The sequence below is a fragment of the Tenrec ecaudatus genome, unplaced genomic scaffold (genome assembly GCF_050624435.1).
Source record: "Tenrec ecaudatus isolate mTenEca1 unplaced genomic scaffold, mTenEca1.hap1 Scaffold_555, whole genome shotgun sequence".
Lineage (NCBI taxonomy): Eukaryota > Metazoa > Chordata > Mammalia > Afrosoricida > Tenrecidae > Tenrec > Tenrec ecaudatus.
The window spans coordinates 426,101-447,770 of NW_027459467.1; the positions used below are offsets into that span (position 1 = coordinate 426,101).

General features: G+C 41.6%; 1 pseudogene; it reads right to left on the minus strand.

Annotated features, from left to right (window-relative positions):
* LOC142436739 (ninein-like protein) overlaps positions 1-21,670 on the minus strand; it is a 95,107-nt pseudogene that overhangs the window by 70,442 nt on the left and 2,995 nt on the right.

Here is a 21,670-nt window from a genome sequence, read left to right on the forward strand (position 1 = left end):
GAACGGTGATCTTGAGTGACTGTGTCTAAGAGTGCCTGGCACAACTGCCCTACAGTGGTGAGAGTTTATCACAAGGGGGGGGGGGTCTGAGATATATTCTTTGACAGGAGTTTTGAAGCCAGTCAAGAGTTTTAATGAGAAATTGATATGTCTGAATCATAGTCTAAAAGAGGGTGAGAGTTTTCAGACCAAACATTTCAAAGAAAAGTGGTTGAGACAGGTCAGTCTCAGGCTTTCTCTCACCTCTTTCTCAAGGTCTTGTAGCCCAATGGTTTGACAGACCACAGTCAGCTCTTGCATACTGAGGAAACCACTGCTGCCAACGCCAAGCTCTTCCCAGATTATCTGGGCTTGGATCTCAGGGGTATGAAAGGAGGGGCTGCTGAGCTCCAGAGGGCTCCAGACTTGAAGTTGGCCTGAAATAAAGGGAAGATAGTTAAACGTGGTACCACTTGAAGAATTTAGGAGAAGTGTACCAACACCAGTAAGGTTTTCTAAATTAAGGAGGAACAACTGGATAGAGGGATGGATAGATACACGACAGGACATGATGGATATATATATATATTAGGTAGAAAGACTCTAAACTTATTTTAGTTGTTGTTCAGTGCTACTGAGTCATTTCCAACTCATAGTGACCCTAAGTACAACACAACGAAACACTGCCTGGCCCTGTGCCATGCTCACAATTGTTCATATGTTCAAGGCCCTTGTTGCAGCCACTGTGTCAATTCATCTTTCCGAGGGCTTCCTCTTTTCATAGTTACTGGTCTCTCATGATAACATGCAAAGGGAAAGAAGATGAAGTCTTGGCATCCTTGCCTCTAATGAGCTTCCCTGCTCTACTTCTTCCAAGACAGATTTGTTTTTTGTAGTTTGTGGTACTTTCAATATCCTTTGCTAGCACCATAGCTCAAATGCATAAATTATTCTTCAGTCTTCCTTATTCAATATCCAATTTCCATGTGTACGCAAGGGAAGTGAAAAGGTTCATGAGGGAACTGAAATGATACAGTCAAAATGGTATCATGGCTTGGGTCAGGCACACATTAGTCCTCAAAGTAACATCCTTACTTTTTAACAGTTTAAAGAGATCTTGTGCATATTTATCTAATGTATCGCATCATTTAATCTCCTGACTGCTGCTTTCATGAGCACTGATTGCAGATCCAAGCAAGGCGAAATCCTTGATAACTTCAATCTCTACTCGATTTATCAAGTTACCTATTGGTCCAGTTGTGGGGATTTTGATCTATTTTATATTGGGATGTAATCTATACTAAAGGCTTTAATCCTCGATCTTCATCAGAAATTACTTCAAGTCCTCCTGATTTTCATCAAGTAAGATCATGTCATCTGCACATCACAAATTGTTATTATGTTTTTCTAATCATTGCCATTCTTCTTCATGAAATGCAGCTTTTCTGATGATGTGCTCAGCACACAGAGTGAAGAAGTGTGGTGAGAGGACACAGCCCTGATGCACACCTTTCCTGATTTTAAACTGAGTAGGATACCCTTGTTTGTACCCACAACTGTCTCATGGTCCATGCACAAGTTTTACATGAGCACAATGAAGTGGTCTGGAATTCCCTTTCTTCTCATGGCTATCCTAACTGTTATGATTCACACATGAGATAGTTTAGCCTAGTGAATAAAACACAAGCAACCTCTGGTGTACTCTGCTTTCAGCCAAGATCCACTGACATCAGCAATGGTATCCCTTGTTCCACATCCTCATTTAAATCTGGCTTCAATGTCTAGCAGGGTCACATATGGGTGATCTCTTTTAAAAGACACAGTACTTATGGGTGGTATTTATTAGTTTGGGGGCTAATGTGTTATTTAGCTATAAAGAGACTTCAGGGTGAGTTTTGGTTCAAGGTTTAAAGATTATTTCATATCAATAATGTTAAGTCTTCCAGATCAGATCTATCTTTTATTGTTTTTATATAATAGGAATTTATGGTTTTATTATCAGGAGCCATCTACAATGGTACTAATTAGGTAATGGTAGCCATCTAGTTCTTCTGGTCTCAGGTAAATGTGGATGTGATTTTTGGATTGGATTCTTCTTCGGGTCTTTAGTTTCCATCTTACTCTTTGGTTCACTTTAAGTAGAACTCTAAGTTGTACCTTAGGTGACCAGTCATAAGCTTTTGAAACTCCAGAAAAAATTCAACAAACTAAAAAGTAGAACATAACTTCATAAACTAAATTATACTGAATGAATGAGATGTCCCAAAAGACTATGGCTTTAATCCTTCAAATCTAAAATTTATTTATCATTCTATTGGGGGCTTTTACAACTCTTGCAACAATCCATACAACCATTAGTTCAAGCACATTTTAGCACATATGTTGTCTTCATCCTTTTCAAAACAGTTTCTTTCTACTTGAGCCCTCGGTATCAGATCCTCCTTTTTTTTCCCCTCCCTCTTCCACCCTCCTATCCTCATAAACCCTTGACAAATGATAAATTATTGCTATTTTCATATCTTACACTGTCTGCTGTCTCCCTTCACTAATTTCTGTTGTTCCTCACCCTAGGGTGTGTGTGTGTGTGTGTGTGTGTGTGTGTGTGTGTGTGTGTGTGTTTACATTGATCATTTGGATCAGTTCCCCCTTTCTCCCTCTACTGTCCCCAACCCTCCTGGTATCACTACTCTCATTATTGGTCTAGCCAGATTTGTAGGTAGAACTGGGGTCATGATAGTGGGGCTGGGGGAGGGAAGCATTAAAGAACTACAGGAATGTTGCATGTTTTATCAGTGCTATACTGCACCCTTGCTGGCTTGTTCCTTCCTTGTGAATCTATGGTGAGGGAATGTCCAATTGTCTACAGATGGGCTTTGGGTCTCCCCTCCCTACCCCAGTGTTTGAATCAATATGATTGTTTGTTTGGGCCTTTCTGATGCTGGATACCTGATACTGTCTACATCTCATGATCACACAGGCTGGTGTGCTTCTTCCATGTGGACTTTTTTCGCTTCCCAGCTAGATGGCCGCTTTTTTATCTTCAAGTCTTTAAGACTCTAGGCACTAATATATTTTAATAGCTGGGCACCATCAGCTTTCTTCACCACATTAGCATATGCACCCATTTTGTCTTCAGCGATTGTTGTCGGGATGGTGAGCATCACAGAATGCCAGGTTATTAGAACAAAGTGTTCTTGCATTGAGGGAGGACTTGAGCCATGTTGAGTAATGTCCGTCTGCTACCTTATTATTTAACATATAAATATATGTACATAGATCTATGTCCCTATTGTTATATATAAATATATTTACACATGTACATGCCTGTATTTATGCATCTAAAATATCTTTTGCCTCAGTTATTTCCTCTATTTCCTTTTACTTTCCTCTTGTCCCACTATCATGTTTGACCTTCATTTGGCTTTCAGTAATTCTTCTTGACTACATTGCACTTGATCAACCCACCAGGCATTCTACAGCCTCCTTACCATCGATTTTAGATCATGTGTTATTCCCTTGTCCCTGAAAACCCCAAATCTTAATAATGAGTTATTGGGTTATATATAAGAAATATCCATACTTGTGTCTATGTGTTTTATTACACACATACAATCAAATACTTGCATTTATTTTAATTTTAAAAAATAATTTTACTGGGGGTTCGTACAACTCTTATCACAATCCATTGTGTCATGCATCCATTGTGTCATGCACATTTATACATTTGTTGCCATCATTATTCTCAAAGCATTTGCTTTCTACTTGAGCCCTTGGTGTCAGCTTATTTTGTCCCCTCCCTCCCCACCCATCCTCCCTCAAGAACTCTTCATAATTTATAAATTATTATTATTTTGTCATGTGTTACACTGTCCAATGTCTCTTCCACCCACTTTTCTGTTGTTCACTCCCCAGGGACGGGGTTATATGTACCTTGAGATCAGTTCCCCCTTTCTACCCTACCTTCCACTTACCCTCCTGGTATCACTACTCTCATTATTGGTCCTGTGGAGTTCATCTGTCCTAGATTCCCAGTGTTTCCAGTTTCTATCTGTACCAGTGTACATCCTCTGGTCTAGCTGGATTTGTACAAGAGATCATGATGGGGGTGGGGGAGGGAAGCCTAAAGAACTAGAGGAAAGTTGCATGTTTCATCATTGCTATACTGCACCCTGACTGACTCATCTCCTCCCTGTGGCCATTCTGTAAGGGGATGTTCAGTTGCCTACATATGGGCTTTGGGTCTCCACTCCTCACTCCTCCTCATTCACAATATGATATTTTGTTCTTTGATGCCTGATACCTGATCCTATTGACACCTCATGATCACATACATGCATTTATATAAACACCTAGCTCAGTAGGTAGACCAACATTGACTTAATACTTTAATGCCTTACTTGCTGTATTAAGATATGTTTTATTCTAGCAGACCTGAATGGCATTATCAGTGAATATTATTGCAAGTTTTGCCTGATAACCAACTCTACTTCTTTAAGTAAATAGCATCCAGTCAGGTAAGGATTTATTCTATAAAAATGAATAATCTAGATATTGAGATATAGTTAGCCTACCCTTATTTAATCTCCCTCTCTCACTAGTGTTCAAAAAATTAGTACCATAGCTTAATTAATGACACTATAAACAAAAGGTCCTATGATCCATGGAGAAGATTGATATCATTTGCTACCATAAACTAACAAGGATATCTCTAAGGTGAGCCAGAGGCAAATTAAAAACATAGATCTGGGAATGGATTTGGGGCTCGCACTTAATTTTAGCTCCAGGCTAAGAACAATTATTTCTGATGACATGGCCCTACTCATTACTCACCTTCACAAATGAAACACAGAAGATACGGTTGCATAGCAAAGTGCAGGGAAGAAATTAGATAGTGCCAGGCTATCATCATCTGGTTCTTAAAGGGTTGTTTTCAAATAAGCAGCAATTTAAGTGATATGTCAACTAAGCCCACATGGAAGAAGCACACCAACATCTATGACCTAAGGATTATAAATTATATAATCCAGATATTAAGGATGGAATACTATCAGAGCTTATATTGTGAGATTCTGGTGTGTAGAAGGCAATGGATGACATCAGAAGGCCAAAATATATTTGCAGGATCTACATAGGAAATAAGCCTTTGGTGATTTCCTTCTGACCATAATTGAGAGATGAGAATAAGCTGGTTATCAGACAGAGAATATTGGAGAGATGACTGTTGTAGATTAAAATGATAAACCTGACCTGATTGGTTAAAACTTTGCCACTTGATACATTTGACCTTGATTTGGTTTTTAATATTTTCTGTGTTTTTTTTTAATATTGGGTTTTATCTCTGTTGTATTTTGTCATTGTGGGTAGCCTTCTTGACGCTTTTTATGTGTTTTTTCAATGTTTTTTGGTATATGAAACACAGGATAAATGAAGCTAGAGAAACAACAATTAGAATAAGGGTTCCTGGGGGTGCAGTGGGGGAAGTGGTGGGTGGGGTGCATTAGTAGGGGGAACTGATATCAAGGAGGAAGAAAAGACTCTGAAGTGGATTTTGGTCACAATACCACAATGCTGTTTAATGAGATTGAACTATGAAATGGTATGATGTCTGTATTAGCTCCTAAGAGAAGATTGGGGAGGGGGGGAGATTAAAAAAAAAAAAAGCAACAACAGAGATTTCCGGCAAGATGGCGATGGAGTAATACATACCAGAGGAACTCTGCAGATTTCAGCCCAGGAGAGTTGCTTAGAGGGAATTTCAACACTGCTGGAATGCAGGAGGAGCATCATAATGATAAGTAGGCTCAGACCCACATGGTTTTGAGGGGCTGGGGGCTTTTGGCTTACCTCAGTGGAGGACGGCTGGATTTGACCTTGGCCCTGCCACTGTCTCTGCTGGAGCCTGGGACCATTTGGAGCCTGTACAGCGGCTTGGTCTCAACACAGCCACAGTTTGCCACCACCCACCTCGGGGCAAGGACTGGACCCTTGCAGCTCCTCTCTGTGCCCCCTCAGTCTTGGAGGGCTGCACAGGGGCCTTTTCTCAACACAGCCACAGCTTGCTGCTGCCGCCTCAGAGCAGGGACTAAACCCTTGCAGCTCCACTTGCGGGGGATCGGGACTCAGCTACATTTGTTACTTTGTTTCCATGTCTTCACTATATCCTCCCCTCCCCTGCCCCCCACAGGCTCAGCGGGCTTGATTTTTTTCCCTCCTCTTTCTCTTTCTTGGTCTCTCCAGACCACTCCCCTTAGCCTAGGGCATGTATGCCTGGGCCACACCCAGCTAGGTGAACTCCACCCTGTGTAGCTAGGGAGGCTGGGAAAGGGCCTGCCAACCTCCACCAGGGGATACTCTGCTAAAACATCTAACAGGGGAATTCCTACATGTGTGCCTGGAGTCCTAAGGTAGCTCAGCCAACACTCCTCAACCTTTCAAGCTGCTGTAGGAACCTCTGCCCAACCTCAGCAACACCAAAGCAGGCAACCCACCAGCCTTCTGGGTCACTTCCCTGAGAGGGAAGCTATAGGAGGATAAAGTGGTAGGTTAATTCCATAGTGAAATAAGCTATAGGCAGTTCGAAGAAGTTCTCCTACAAGTCTCCCAGAGAAAGCCAGTGCTAAGCAACTCACAGGAAAATGGCACCTGGCTCATCTAAACCAACACAAGGCAAACAGCCATCAGCCCAAACGACCTCAACGAAACAACGGGAAAAACAAAAGGCAATGCCTGAAGATGGCCTGAACATAATGACATGCATAGAGGAAGGAGACATTGAACAGTCACAGAAAGGAATTTTCAGAATGCTACTTGGATTCATAGAGGATATGGGGCAACAATACAGAAAAAGGATGAAATGATAGAAGAGGTAAAAGCCATAAATAAAAGAGAAATACAGGAGCTTAGGGAGGAGATAACAAAAACCAGTAGCAGACTCACGTAACTCAAGAATCGACTGGAGGAATCAGAGAACTGCATCAGTGACTTGGAGGGCAGCCAGGCAGACTTTAACAAATGCAAACAAAAATCTAATAAGATCATCAGAGAAGTTGAAGAAAACTTAAGAGTGATGTCTGATGTTATGAAGCGGAACAACATGAGAACTATTGGCTTACCGGAGGAAGACAACAAAGAAGTCATATGCAACAATAGTGAGAGAATTCTTGGAGGAAAGCTTCCCCAGCTTAGTGAATGAGAACCAGGAAACCATTTAGGAGGCTGAAAGAACCCCAGCAAGACTGTATCACAAGAAGAAGTCACCAAGGCACAAAAGAATTAAATTATGCAATTTAGAGGAAAAGGAGAAAATCATGAGTGCGGCTAGGGAAAAACAAGCAAGCAATCACATACAAAGGTTCCCAAATAAGAATATGCTCAGACCTATCAGCAGAATCTATGAAGAAGAGGAGAGAGTGGAATAACATATTCCCAAAATTGAAGGAAAACAATGCAAACTCAAGAATACCTTACCCAGTCAAATTATCTATCAATATAGATGGAGAAGTAAGAGTCTTCCCAGACAAGGAAAAACTCAAAGAATATGTTAGAAGAAATCCAGCCTACAAAAGATCCTTGCAAACCCAGTATGGGCAGAAGAACAACACCCACCAAGCATAAATAAGAGCCCACCACATAGAACAACCTCACCCAGAGGGCAAAAAGAAAACAGACCTCAGATAGCACTGACTTAAATATGGAAAGACTTCAAAGGCTGCTGAGGTAATCTTTAAAAAAAAAGGCAAAAGAGGCATAGGGAAAAAGCTACGGTATACAAACATTCCTGGGGCAAGGACCACATAATATGGCAGGGACCAGACCAAACACAGGGGTACACATGGTACACAACTAAAACGGAGGTGGGGTAAGAAAAAAAATAATAATAAAGAAAAGGTTAGCGGGGGCACAGGACACTAACCCACCCAATGGGAGGGTACTATTTTTGTCTCCATAGGGAAAGAGGGACCAGATTTCAACCCGGTGCTCCAAGATGTGAATGCAACATGCCGGTGCAGAGTAGTGAATCAGTGGAGAGGTCTGGGGGGCTGGCCCCAACACCAACCAAATGGACACCTGCCCCTCCCCTCAGAAGAATTTATTTCAACGGACAGCACTGAATCTACAGCTCTGGAAAAGGGACATATCTGATCAGAGCATATGGGAGCATATGAAGGGGGAGGAGGAGAGAGTAGAGCACATCATGGACCACCAGGCCATGAGGTTGATATTCCCAATTAGAGCAGTCAGTCGACAGAGAGGATCACATGGCCAGCCCCACTATGAGACATGACGTCCCTCACTGACCCATATCTCTACAGAGGACAACACCAGAGACACAGTGTGGGTATTGCACCCAATCGGATCCCACCACATCGAGGCAAAATAATTAAGGGGTGTAACAGAACAGCAAGGGAATAGAGCGGCGAGGTCCCCAGTGAATGCTGAAGGTAGACTTTGGGGCCAGGGCATGATGCCCCAACAGACTGGACTGGAAAACACTTTTAAAGACCAACAAACAATCCTTGAACTAATTACAAGTTTTCTTTCTTGTTGTGTTTTGTTTTTTCTCATTAGTATGTTGTTATTTTGTTGTATATTGTTGCTTGGTTTTGCTCTGTCTTGTTTTTGTGCATGTTATTATCTCCACAGGTCTGTCTAAATAAGATAGGCTGGATGAACAATAGGAGAAAACAACGGGACCAATAGTTCCGTGGGACATGGGAGAGGGGGAGGTAAGGAAGTGGTGTTAACAAACCCAGGGACAAGGGAACAACAAGGGATCCAAATTGCTGGTGAGGAGGGTGTAGGAGGCCTGGTTGGGCATGATCAAGGGTAATGTGACTAAGAGGAATTGCCGAAACACTGGTGGGGACTGAGCATGAGAGTGGGACAGGAGGGAAGTCAAAGGAAATAGAGGAAAGAGCTGGGAGGCAAAGGGTTTTCATAGAGGTCTAGATAAAGACATGTACACATGCAAATATATTTGTACATGAGACTAGGGAAATAGATCTATGTGCATGTATTTATAGGTTTAGTATTAAGGTAGTAGAAGGACATTGGGACTCCACTCAAGTACTCCCTCAATGTAAGAATACTTTCTTCTTTTAAATTGGCATTTTATGATGCTCACCTTCCCGACACAACCGTTGAAGACAAAAAGGGTGAACAACCAAATGTGGTGAAGAAAGCTGATGGTGCCTGGCTATCAAAAAATATAGCATCTGGGGTCTAAAAGGTTTGAAGGTAAACAAGCGGCCATCTGGTTCAGAAGCAATAAAGCCCACATGGAAGAAGCACACCAGCCTGTGCGATTACAAAGTTTCAAGGGATCAGGTTTAAGGCATTATCAGAACAAAAATCTTACCATAGTGAATGAGCAGGGGAGTGCGGAGTGGAGACCCAAAGCCCATTTGTAGGTCACTGGACATACCCTTACAGAAGGGTCTTGGGGAGGAGACGAAACAGTCAGGGTGCGATGTAGCAACGTGAAAAAATACAACTTTCCTCTAGTTCCTAAATGCTTCCTCCCCCCACCCCACTGTCAAGATCTGAATCCTACTTTGCAAGCCTGACTAGACCAGAGGAGGTACACTGGTACAGATGGGAACTGGAAACACAGGGAATCCAGGGCAGATGATCCCCTCAGGACCAGTGGTGTGAGTGGCGCTGCTGGGAGCATAGAGAGAGAGTGGGTTAGAAAGGGGGAGCTGATTTCAAGGATCTACATGTGACCTCCTCCCTGGGGGACATACAACAGAAAAGTGGGGGTAGGGAGATGTGGGACAGACCAAGATATGAGAAAATAATAACTTATAAATTATCAAAGGTTCATGAGGGAGGGGGGAGGGGGGAGAGAGGGTTAAAAATGAGGACCTGATGCCAGGGGCTTGGGTGGAGAGCAAATGTTTTGAGAATGATGAGGGCATTGAATGTACAAATGTGCTTTACACAATTGATGTATGTATGGATTGTGATTGGAGTTGTATGAGCCCCTAATAAAATGATCTTTTAAAACAAATAAGTAAATAAATAAACAATCACTGACATTAAAAAAGAAAATAAATAAAAAACACATATAGATTACATTGCTAAATGTCATCAAGTCAGTTTTGACTCATAGTGACACTTTGTACAACATAAGGAAACACTGCCTGGTCCTGCACCATCCTAAAACTCATTTTACAGCCACTGTGTCAATTAATCTCAATGCGAGTCATCTTTTCTGTTTACCCTATACTTCACCAAGCACAAAAACCCTACTCTGGTGTAACTATAGGAAAAGAGCTCACAGGAAACTGGTGTTCCAGAGGAGAGAATCCAGATCTGGGTTCAGTATAGCAGTACACACACACACACACACACACACCACAATTTTTGCTTCTCTGGAGAACCCGGTGTAAAACATTTGGTTCCAAGAGTGATTCTAGAGAAACAAAGTTGTACAGATCAATTTTCTCAATTGGTTCCCAAGTCTGATCAGGTTTGAAGGTACTAATAACTGCCCCCATGCATATAAAGGGCACTGTGAAATCGTGGTGTGCGGTGTGCTGTAGTGGTTACGCATTGGGCTCACCTCAGTGTCAGCAGTTCAAAACCACCAGGAAGAGAAAGATGAAGCTTTCTACTCCCATAACTAGTCTCAGAAATCCACAGAGGGCAGTTCTACCCTGTCTGACAGTCACTACTCGATGCACGCAGTGTATCACCACCCGCACATCAGGAATTGGTGGAAATTGATGCTCTAAGTGATAGCATGTTTGATATTCTTCTGCAATTGTTTCGGGGTAAGCAGTATGGAGAAGCTGATTATTTATCCTACTTACAAAAGATAAATTGGTAGAAGGAAAGACATGAACTCAGGACTTCAGAGTCAAAGATCAAAAAATGCATAAAAGACTTCAAAGTTTACATTTATTCTTTTAAAAAAAGGTTTTCTTTTTGTGGTAACAGAGGTGATATTACTGAAAAAATAAACTCAAGAGTAATATCCTAAGAATGATGAATTATAGTGCCAACTGAATTCTCAACCTCAAATGCTGTTAAATTGAGAATATTGATTGGGAACAAAACGGACTCTTACGCCTTGGGATGGGGAGATACAGGCAGATAATTAAGAAGACGGGTGGATTGAGCCCCCAATTTCCATAATGTTACTTTAGCTAACAGCAGATTGTTTCCATCTGAAGAGATTGTTCCATCTTAATTCATGATCAGTAAAAAAAACTATTATCCCTTCCCACCACATGAAAAGATTAACTCAATAGTGCATGCTGATATGAATCCTGGGCATTTACTGGAGCCTTGCTTGAGGAGATGCTTTAAAAGATACTGATAAATGTTTCCAGTTAATGAATTCACCACCCATTATTGCTTCTAGACCTAAGACTAGACTTATGTTCCAGCAAGCTCTAAAAGATGACATATACATGGTGACCCAGGCAGAGGTACACTATACTCCAAAAGAATTTCCAGAAACGTAGAGAATATAGATATAAGAATGGCTAATAATGGTGTGTAGAACATAAAGTTGGATCAGTCTTAGTTTACTGATATGGGCCCACTAAGTGCAGAATATAAATTTAATGTTTCAATCTAAGACACTTTTTGGTTGATTCAGTGAAGCTGATTCGTGGGTTGTATGATGGCATAAATAAATCATGCTCAATGACAAGTCCAGTCAAAGTATATTGTAGCAGAAGGTATCCACAAGATTAAGGAGTTGGGCATGCTATAATGGATTAATCAGGATGGGTCTACAGACGCACATGGAGTAGAACTCACACCTTTACTGCAAGAGGAGGGAGCCCAATTGCAAATGTAGTCCCAGCATCTCTGAAGATTGCTATTTTGTGTAAGTCACATTTCACTGTGGAAATGGACTTATTGGAATAGTGACACCTAACTACACTTGGGCTGATTGGGTTGCAGGGAAGTAGGGGCCAAATGGCAGCACTTAATTGACAGAGACAGGTGGATGTGGCTACTGTAATGGACAGCTGAGTCAAAGTGGGAATCAGAACAGCTTGACTGTCATGGACTCATGGTATTGTCTACTTAGGCAGGAAGTCCTTGGGAGTGAAAAACATAGGAAACCTAATGAATATTTACTTGATCTGTCTAAGCAGAAAAAAAAATCTGGGTCAAGTGAACAGCAGTGAAACTCAAATGATTAGAAGAGTCATAATTGTTCAATCATTCCCTGAGGTGAGATAGTTTACAGACCCATAACCCATTAAAAAGAGCAGGGGCTATGTTTCCCTGTGGAAGGACCCCCACTATTATGACAAAATTTTCTGTTATTTTTTTGTCAGCCTTCCTCAAATGGATCATCAGCATTTTACAAGAGTGAGTGTTCACTGTGGGAAAAGAAATAATTAGATTTTTTTTAGGGATTATTGGACACTGGCTCTAACTGAGACCAATTCTAGAAGGCCTAAAACATCACTGTGACCCACCATTTGGTGTGGGGGCACATGGAGGTCAATATTGTAACGGAGTCTCTTACTTCAAGTTCATCTTCAGGTGGGCTGGTGGCTCTCCAAACCCACCCTGTAGCAAATGAACCAGTTCCAGAATCCATTTTGTGAAAGTCAGATTTACATAACTGGAATACTCAGCAGCTAGCAGAACATCCACATTGGGTCCCTGAGGTGGGGAATAAGGCTAAAATGGTAGGAAAAACCAAATGCCAAGAAGACGCCATTTAAACTGTCTAGGAAAATGGTAAGCTAAAAACAATATTGTATCTTCCCCCACACTTTCACCACTTACTCATCTCTCTCCCCTTTCCTTCATTTCACCATATTTTCCACCTTCTATTAGACCTCTCCCACATCACTAGACAAAGCCAACTAAGTGTTCATATCACTGGCACTACTACTAGGATTCTGAGGAAACAGCAATCAACCACAGAAAACCCAAAACATCAAGAAAAACAAATGTAAACAAATGGAAATTGCCCAGATCCAATAGAGAATTCTGAAAAAGAGGCCCTGGAACTATAAGAAACAGGATTCCGAAGAATGATTTAGACATGTAGGGAATACTCAGGAAAACAATAGAAGAAATCTTAAATCAAAGGGAATCTAAGAATATAAACAATGAGATAACAGAATTAGGCAACACAGTAAATGACTTGAGGAATAGATTTTCCTTCTGAAAAGGAAAATCAAATCAGTGAGCTCAAAGACGATCACTCTGACTATAACTGACAAGAAAAACCACCACCAAAAAACAACAAAAGAATCAAGAGAAATAATCTATGTCTCATTAAAAACCCTGAAAAAGAAGTAACAAAAATACATACAAAGAAAATAGTTTTGACAAACTATAAAAGAAAATTTGACCAACAACACAGGAGTACATAATTATTCAAAAAGATAAGAAAACCAAAATGAGATAGAAGCTAAAAGAAAACCACCATGAAATATCAGAGCCAAATTCTCCAATTTGAAAAAAAAGGATAGAATCCTGAGGGCAGTTACAGAAAAAAGATGGGAGGTGGGGTCAGGGGAATGTATGTCTTGAAGAAGGCGACTACATTTCTATCAATGGTTAAACTGGCTGGAGAAAAACAATGAACAATACTCGTAAAGAATCCAATGGGAGAAAATGCCCGGTATTATGTTCCTACTTGGTTTCTTTTCATATAGTTTCCATCCAGACCTTGGTGAACCAGGCTATGCGCTGTAGACTACTGGGACCTTGAACTGTGTTTTCAAGGCACACATCTGTCCTACTGCTCGAACTGTTCACACTCACCTGTAGCCGTTTTAAGGAACAGACAGACTTTCTTGGACTTAATATTTATATGACTTAGTGTGAGAAGAAGCAGATGACTGCTATCCCAAGGTTATGGAATTGGTGGTCTTTGGACTGTGGTTCAGCTCTCTTGCTCTCAGGGTGCTCTATTAATGATGCCCATTCAATGTGGCCCGGGTTTACCATATATTTACTACTTAATGCCCTTCTTTTTTCTTATGAAATGTATTCATCTGATAGGGATGATTCTGCTTCTGTGAATTACTGCAAATTTTGTCTTATCACTGATCCCACTGCTTGTTTATAAATAGTGTCTTGTTATGTACATGTCATTAATTCATATTTTACAGTCTGAAGCCTATCTATACTTAAATAATTTTTCTTCAGCATTTTAAAATGCTATATAATTGGCTAAATAAAAGACATTACCTTATGCCCTAGGGGGATGATTTATAAAGTTCTCTATCATAAAATCATAATAATCTCTGAAGTTAACCAGAGACATATAAACTATAGATATATGAATGGATTTGGGGTTCACACTTAATTGTAGCCCAATGCATCCTAGCCTGGCCCCGCTCAATGCTTGCCCTCATGAAGAGGTCACTGCTAATATGAGGGCTGTAACAGTATGTGATAAAAAAACCAGTTGGTGCCCGACTATCAGACAGAATAGTGGCTGAGGTTTTAAAAGCTCGTCTTCAAACAGGTAGCTATGTGAGTGAAGCATCAACTAAGCCCACATGAGGAAACACACCTGCCTTTATAATCCAAGGATTGTAAATAACATCCAAATCTCAGGAGAAAATAGTATCAGAGCTTGAATTCTGGACATGTGGTTTACAGAAGGCTATGGAAGACAGTGAAAGCCAAAAATCCAATTGCAGGGTCGCTTGGATGGATTAAGCCTCTGGGGAATCTTCTTGGACCAAAGTCCTGGGATATTAAGAGCCTTGTTAGAGACAGAACACTGCAAAGTTGATTAAGTCCGTTGTACTTAGGTTACATTTTAATATCTTGCTATTTGATCTCCCTTTTGATTCATTTTAAAGTTGTTTCAGTTTTTAATATTTTGCTTTTTTTCCTATGAAGTTTTTCTCTGTGTTCTAATCATTGTTTTCCAGTTTGTCTTTTCAATGATTTTCTGTATGTAAAGTCCAGGCTATGTAGATTCACAGAGGTAGTAACCGGCTTGATAATTGTGTAGAGCATGGTAGGAGTGATTGATGGCAAATTAGGAACTAACAACAAGTTCATGAGAAAATGCGCTGAAATTCATTGTGGTGATAACTGCAGAAACGTTCTTAATAGGATAGAACAATTGAATTGTATGATAGGTGAAATATGAGGGAGTACCCCTCCCCACCAACCCCAGACCAGAATTGCCCTGGGCAGAGTGGAGCTTTCATAGTACCCATGTTTCCTGCTAAGTATGCATCGAGCAACTTGCTCTGAGTTAGTGCACCCCGTGGCACTGGGAAGGTTTTCTCTGGTCACGGTGAATTTTTTCATAAAAGCAGTTTTGCTTGAAACCTTGCTTTTTGAGATGGCCAATTTAAGAAAACAGTGTGCAGTGGTGAAATTTTGTTTCCTACTCAAGGAAAAACACTGCAGAAACTGTTGTGATGTTGAAAACAGCTTACAAGGGCAGTGCTATGGGAAAAAACTCAAGTGTTTTTCTCATTTCAAAAAAGGTAAAATATTGATTGATGACAAACCTCATTCTGGATGTTTGTCAACTTCCTGAATGAACGAAAACGTCAACTCATCATGCATTTGGAGTTTGCTCCACCAGGCAAGACTGTTAATCAAGCTTTCTATTTAGAGGATCCGAAAAGATTGCATAATAGTGTGTGATGAAAATGGTCTGATTTGTGGCAGACAGGGGACTGGTTCTGCCACCACGACAATGCCCCTGCTCACACAGCCATCTCAGTGTGCCAGTTTTTGGTAAAAACCAGCATGCCTCTTTTGCCCCACACACCTTATTCACCTGACCTCACTTTGTGTGACTTCTTTTTGTTTCTTTGAATGAAGAGGGAAATGAAAGAACAGAGATTTGAAGACAAAAGCAGAGATGAAGAAAAAAATTGGAGAGGTACTGTCAGCCTTCCAAACAGATGAGTTTGAAAAATGTTTCCAAGAATGGAATCACAGGTGTGACAAATGTATGAAGTGTAATGGAGAGTACTTTGACGGTGACATGGTTGTTTTGTAAAAAAATTTAAATACATAACTTTGAAAAAAAATCCATTTTTGGTAACTCCTTGTATCTTCCAATAAAACTATTTTAAAATAATAAATATGTAAATGGGGTTAGCCCAGATTCAGTTGTACACAGGTTAAGACTTGAGTCAGTGGTCTCCTGTATTGCTTGCTGTCCTTGGGAGTTATCAGTAGCTTGTCACCTGACTTACCAAGCTTGGACTTATTCGTCTCTTTAGCCACAGGCTTGATCTGCCAACCTTGAATTCATTTCCCTCTGTAGCCATAGACCTTTGTCTTTCAGCTCCTTTTGGGCCCATCAACTCCCAAAGCTATGACAGTCATGATAACCCTGCACCCTAACATCAGCATCATGGGCCTAGAACTTGCTCAACTTGGAATTTGCCTTCTTCTACATCTGTGTGAGCTATTTTCTTGATGCAACGCTCTCTATATAAGTATATCCGGAGAACAGACTGTCCAGGGAGATTACCCACACTGCACTCTCCAGGAAACTATTCTTGTCACAGCAACACTGCTGACAATCCAGGTCCTGGATCTTTCAAAGTACCAAGCATGAGGTCATGGTTTTACCTTGTGCCTCAAATAACTCATTCTGAGGCTCTTTGGCACCATCAGGTTCTTCATCTGACTTGAAACTCTGTGGGAAAATGGAAAGGATACATAAATCCCTTGGAGAATATCAAAAGCAGTTGCAGAACACCAAACAAACATGTAGCACTGGAAAGCTCTTTTGTGTAACTGAAGTGGACATGCTATCTGTACACCAGCAGCACGTGGATCATAAATTCCTTATTGAAAGTGAGAATGCCAGAAGTGGCAATAGGGAGCATGTCGTACTTTGTGAAATCATACTTGGTGTTCCTACCCCCTAAGTCATCAGCACTTTAAGTGGGCACATGCAGTCAACTGTCTTGGTTACCTTACACCAAGAGAAAAGACGAGGACACCCAGAAGCATCTGATTCTGTCAAAATCTTATGGTGTATGTAGTGACCAAGTGAATACCCACAAATGGAATCGGTGGAGTCCTGGTGACATAGTGCTTGAGCACAAGGCTACTAACTGGAAGTCAGTTGGTTTGAACGCACCAGCCTTGGAGACCCTTTGAAGCTGTTCTACTAAGGACGATGGGGTTGCTAAGAACCCAAGTAGGTTAAATGGTAGTGGGTTTGGGTTTGGGTTGGACCAAGACTCAGCATTCTAAGCAGGAGCAATCTTGAGGACTGAAAGCTGAGAGCAGACAACAGGAAGAGTCTACGGAAGTGATGAAAGAAAGAAGCATCGTGCTACCGATGGAGTCCAGCATGCGACAAAGGGACAAGGTAGCGCCTTCAGCTCACACCCTGTCCACTGTCTCTCTGGGGTAACTGAGGTCTACAGTGCTTAGGTGTCTTGTCTACCAGAGGTCTAGGGCCGACCCTCCAATGCTCTCACACCCTTGAATTTAAATGACAAGTCAGAGCAACACCAGTAAATTCAGTCCCACTTCCCTAATGCCTTCCACTCACTGAAAAACTAAAAATACCCTTTCCATACCCAGTTTTGAGTACCAAAAAGGCCTCAAAAATCAGAAGAGCCCCGATGAAGACAGAGTCTCATTAGCCCAGGAAATGATAATTCAACCCACACCATACTTCAGATCCAAATGTAAAGAGAACAGAAAGCAAATGTCCTGGGTTTATGGTGTAGCCCAACATAGCACATGCATCCATGAAAGAAAATTTAGGATTTAAACGTGTGCTTATTTGTTTCCCCCTGCCTTACAAATGTTTAAGATTAAAATCAATTCAGGACTCCAAGTTACCTTACTAAAGATAGGTTCTTGATATGGTCTCGTCTTTCAATCTGACAGCACATAAAGGAGGAACCAGTAACATTCTGGAATCCTTGAATACAGATCTAACAAGTATGTGATTTACTTAGGACATGTGATGCATCATCATGAATATGCTTCTTGACATGGAGTACAGTGAGGACCTGGCCCTTAGCAGGTGTCTGGGATTCACTCCAGGTACTTGAAGTGAGTAACTTAATGAACTGGGAGAAGGGAGCTGAAGCTAGCCCCCAAAGCGACAGGGGAGTAGTAAGTATTTCCTGTCTTACAGTTTCAAAGCACTACAGTACTAGCGTCAGAAAGGAGTGAGAAACAAATGAAAACATTTCTGCTGTTGCAATGTCTGAAGGAGAGCACTCTTTGTCCAGGGTCACATGGAGACAACTAGACCCAGATCTTATTTAAAATGAGATCTTATTCCCCAATGGTAACCCTAGCACCTGTCTACTTAAAATTCCAGGGAATGAGACTCTCTCTGCTTACATTCTCTCACAACCATGTGAACTAAGATATTTACCTGATATTAGGCACTCAAGTTGGAGAAGGAAATTCTGACCCACCTCCACACTTTGCAGAGATGTTGCTCGGTGGAGCTGGCTGCTCAGGCTGCTCTGTCCTTGCTTATCTGCTGCATGCCTGACTTCAGTCTCCAGTGAGCACAACTCAGGCTGGGTCCGACGACCATACCACTTAGGACCACTCACATGCTTCGGTAGGACAGCTTGTGAGAGAGAGAGAAAGGAAGAGGGAAATTTGGTGAGGAGCCCTTTAAATGAGCTCTCTGAGATTTGAATGTGTCTACGTTATCATGGATGAACATTTTTACCCAACAGAAAGCATTAAAAAGAACACGAGAAGCTGCTTCTCTGTTAGGTGTGAATTGGGTCTGAAGGCTAGTAATAGTGGCTCAACTTTATGCACTGCTTGAAGTTTTCAGAGTCTATTTTTGCTTTTGTTTATGCAATAAAAGGCTGAGGGGGGAAAAAAAACACCCCCAAACCCTCTAAACCTGAAGCCCTAACTTTTTATGCAAACAGTAGGTTCTCCAGTAGTCTAACAATCTAGGGCTCTGGAAGCTGAAGATCATCTTCCAAACCTAAATGTCCTCGGAGTACATCTTAGCCACCAACAGAGGAAGAGAGAGTGGTGCGTGGGATCTGTGGATGTGGGGCCAGGATACAGGCAGGCAGGTACCTCTGAAATTCAGAGCATGTCTGGTGAGTCTGGGACAGAAAGAGGCTTTTAACAGCTCTCTGCTTCCTTTTGAAATCCTTTCTTCTCTATATCTACAAAGAGTAGCTGGGACCTCTCAGCCAGAGAAGAAATTGATGCTGAATTCTCATGAAAATTGAAAGTGGAAGCTAGGAAAAAGAAATGGGGACTGGGGTGGCATGGAAGCCTGATCGAACAGGCCATGGCTTCAGAGCAGAGCCAGTTGAAGAGAAGGCAAAGAGACTTTCATGAGGTAGGGACGGGGCAACAAAACCAGATGCATATTTCGGTGCACATGTGTCTTTTGTCTCCCTACACAGAAGTCTTGCTTCATAGGGTCATGCGCCACCTCACTTGTTTTCTGCGGACATTGACCTTGGGGTTATGCAGAGCAGGAAGCTGGTTAAATCTGACTGCTGGTAGAATAGTGATACCACAGCAGATAGGAGTAAGGTGTTACGTTCGAGTTCTCATGTGTGAACGTATTAGGCATGGCACTATGCTGGTGTGGTGAGTTATGAATTGGACTGCAAACAGCAGTAAGAAACACTTGCACAACTACACAGGACAAAGATGGGGCTTTTGACTCCATTCTCGGAAACCCACAGGGGCCGTTCTACTCTGTCTTATGGGGCCGCTATGAGTTGAAATCCACTCGATGGCAGTGAGTGCGTGTGACATCCAGGGCTTCCGACAGTGTGTGTGGTGGTGATATAACCTATCATACCACAAGAGACTTTTGAAGTAAAAAGATATTGTTAATAAGGATGATTGGATGACAGGTATCAATAAGGAATGGCTTGGGAAATTCTAAGGAAATGTGACTACAGCTTATAGGAAATACCAAGCAAGAGAGAAAAGTTTCCAAGTTAGTAGCTCCCTTCAAGGAGAAGTAGACAGGAGAACCATACCTTCCGAGAGAGAGACCACGAGTAAAGCGCTGCCCAAAGGGTGCGTGATAGAACACGTCTGACTCCCTACGAAGGGCTCTAAAGTGGGTTTGTGTGAGTGGGGAAGCATCGATTTTTTCTAGTATCCAGACAGGGATCCCTTGGTGGTACAAATCATTTATGTGCGTGGCTATTTACCAAAAGGCTGGAGATTTGAGTCCACCCAGAGGAGTTTCAGAAGAAAAGTTTAGTGACTATGCAAACAGAAACCCCTGCCACCGGAGATCCTGTGGACCGCAGTCCAGTCTGACACCCGTGGGCCACCGTGACTCACAATCCAATAGACAGCAACTGGCTCCCCCCCACAATAGTTTTATTGAGATATAATTCACTTAGCACACACTTTCATAGTTCAGTCATAGTTTAAAAGAAGAGTTGTATACACATCAGCACAATCAGTTCTGGTGCAATCTCCCCACTCCCATATTCATGATTTGCTTCCCAATTCCCCTCAACACACCTGTATCCCCTTTAACGATTACATCATTTGTTGTCTCTATACATCTGCCCCTTCTGGACTTCATAACTGGGACACATACTAAAAAAAAAAACCCAAGAATAAAACAGTGCACATTAAAAAGGGAAGAAAGAAAAGTCTACCGGCAATATTAAAATAAGCTAGAGCAAAAAGACTGTCATGAAACAAACAGGACTTCTTTAATTCAAGGACCCCTTCAGGGTGTGTAAGAAGAAGGGCATTGTCAGGGAGGGAAAAAGAAAGCTGGTGACAGAAAATACATTTCTCCCTGGACTCATCAAACCCACCACCGGAACAGACCATCTGCCAACATCCTGCTCCGAGAGCCCAGCCCACTGCTGCACCGCCTGCCTGTGAGAATTTCCATTTGCTCCTTCAGTGCTGGCTCCACAACATCATTCCTTCCTTTATAGTTGCTGCCAGCCAGCATTTTCCTTAGAATAGTAAGCTGTCCAGAAAAACATGCTTTTTTCACAAGCCTTTCTAATGTTCTCAGAAGAACATCCTAGGATGGAATCCATATAATCCGAACTTGACGGTGGGATAAGCATCAGAGCCTAAATTGCGAGAATCCTGTGTGTAGCAGGCAATGGGAGATAGTGGAAATCCAAGATCCACTGGTGGAACTCTGTAGGAAGTAAGCCTCCAGAGACCTCCCCTATCTAAAATTGAGGGAAGTGAGGAGAGTGGTCACTAAACAAGGTGCTTGAAGAGAGGAGATAGAAAACCAAAGGCATAAATCTGACCTCAACAGTTAAAACTTCGTTAGTAGGTTCTCCGCCCCGCCCCCAACACCCACCCCTTTTGATGCAGGCTGGACCTGATCTGATTCCCAAAATTTTCAGTTTATATTGTTTTCTTCAGTTTTTGTTTGCTCATATTAGAGTATATCTCAGAGGAGTTATTCAATGGAGGTCACCTTCTTGAAGCTGTGTTATATGCGTTTCTGTTTTTCAGTACTTGAAACCTAGGATCAATGAACCTAGAGGGAGAGCATGTAGGATAAGGGGTTTGGGGGGAGGGAGTACAGTGGTAGATATGGGGTAAAAAAGAGATGATGTCAAGGAGTCCATAGAAAAAGAATGCTTGGAAACTGATTGTGGTAACAATTGTACAATTCTACTTAATGTGATTGAAATTTGGAATGATATATGTATTAAATGCCAACTAAAAAGAAAATGAACATCCTAGGAACTTACCACCTCCAAGAAGAAGAAATACAAAAATAATATCC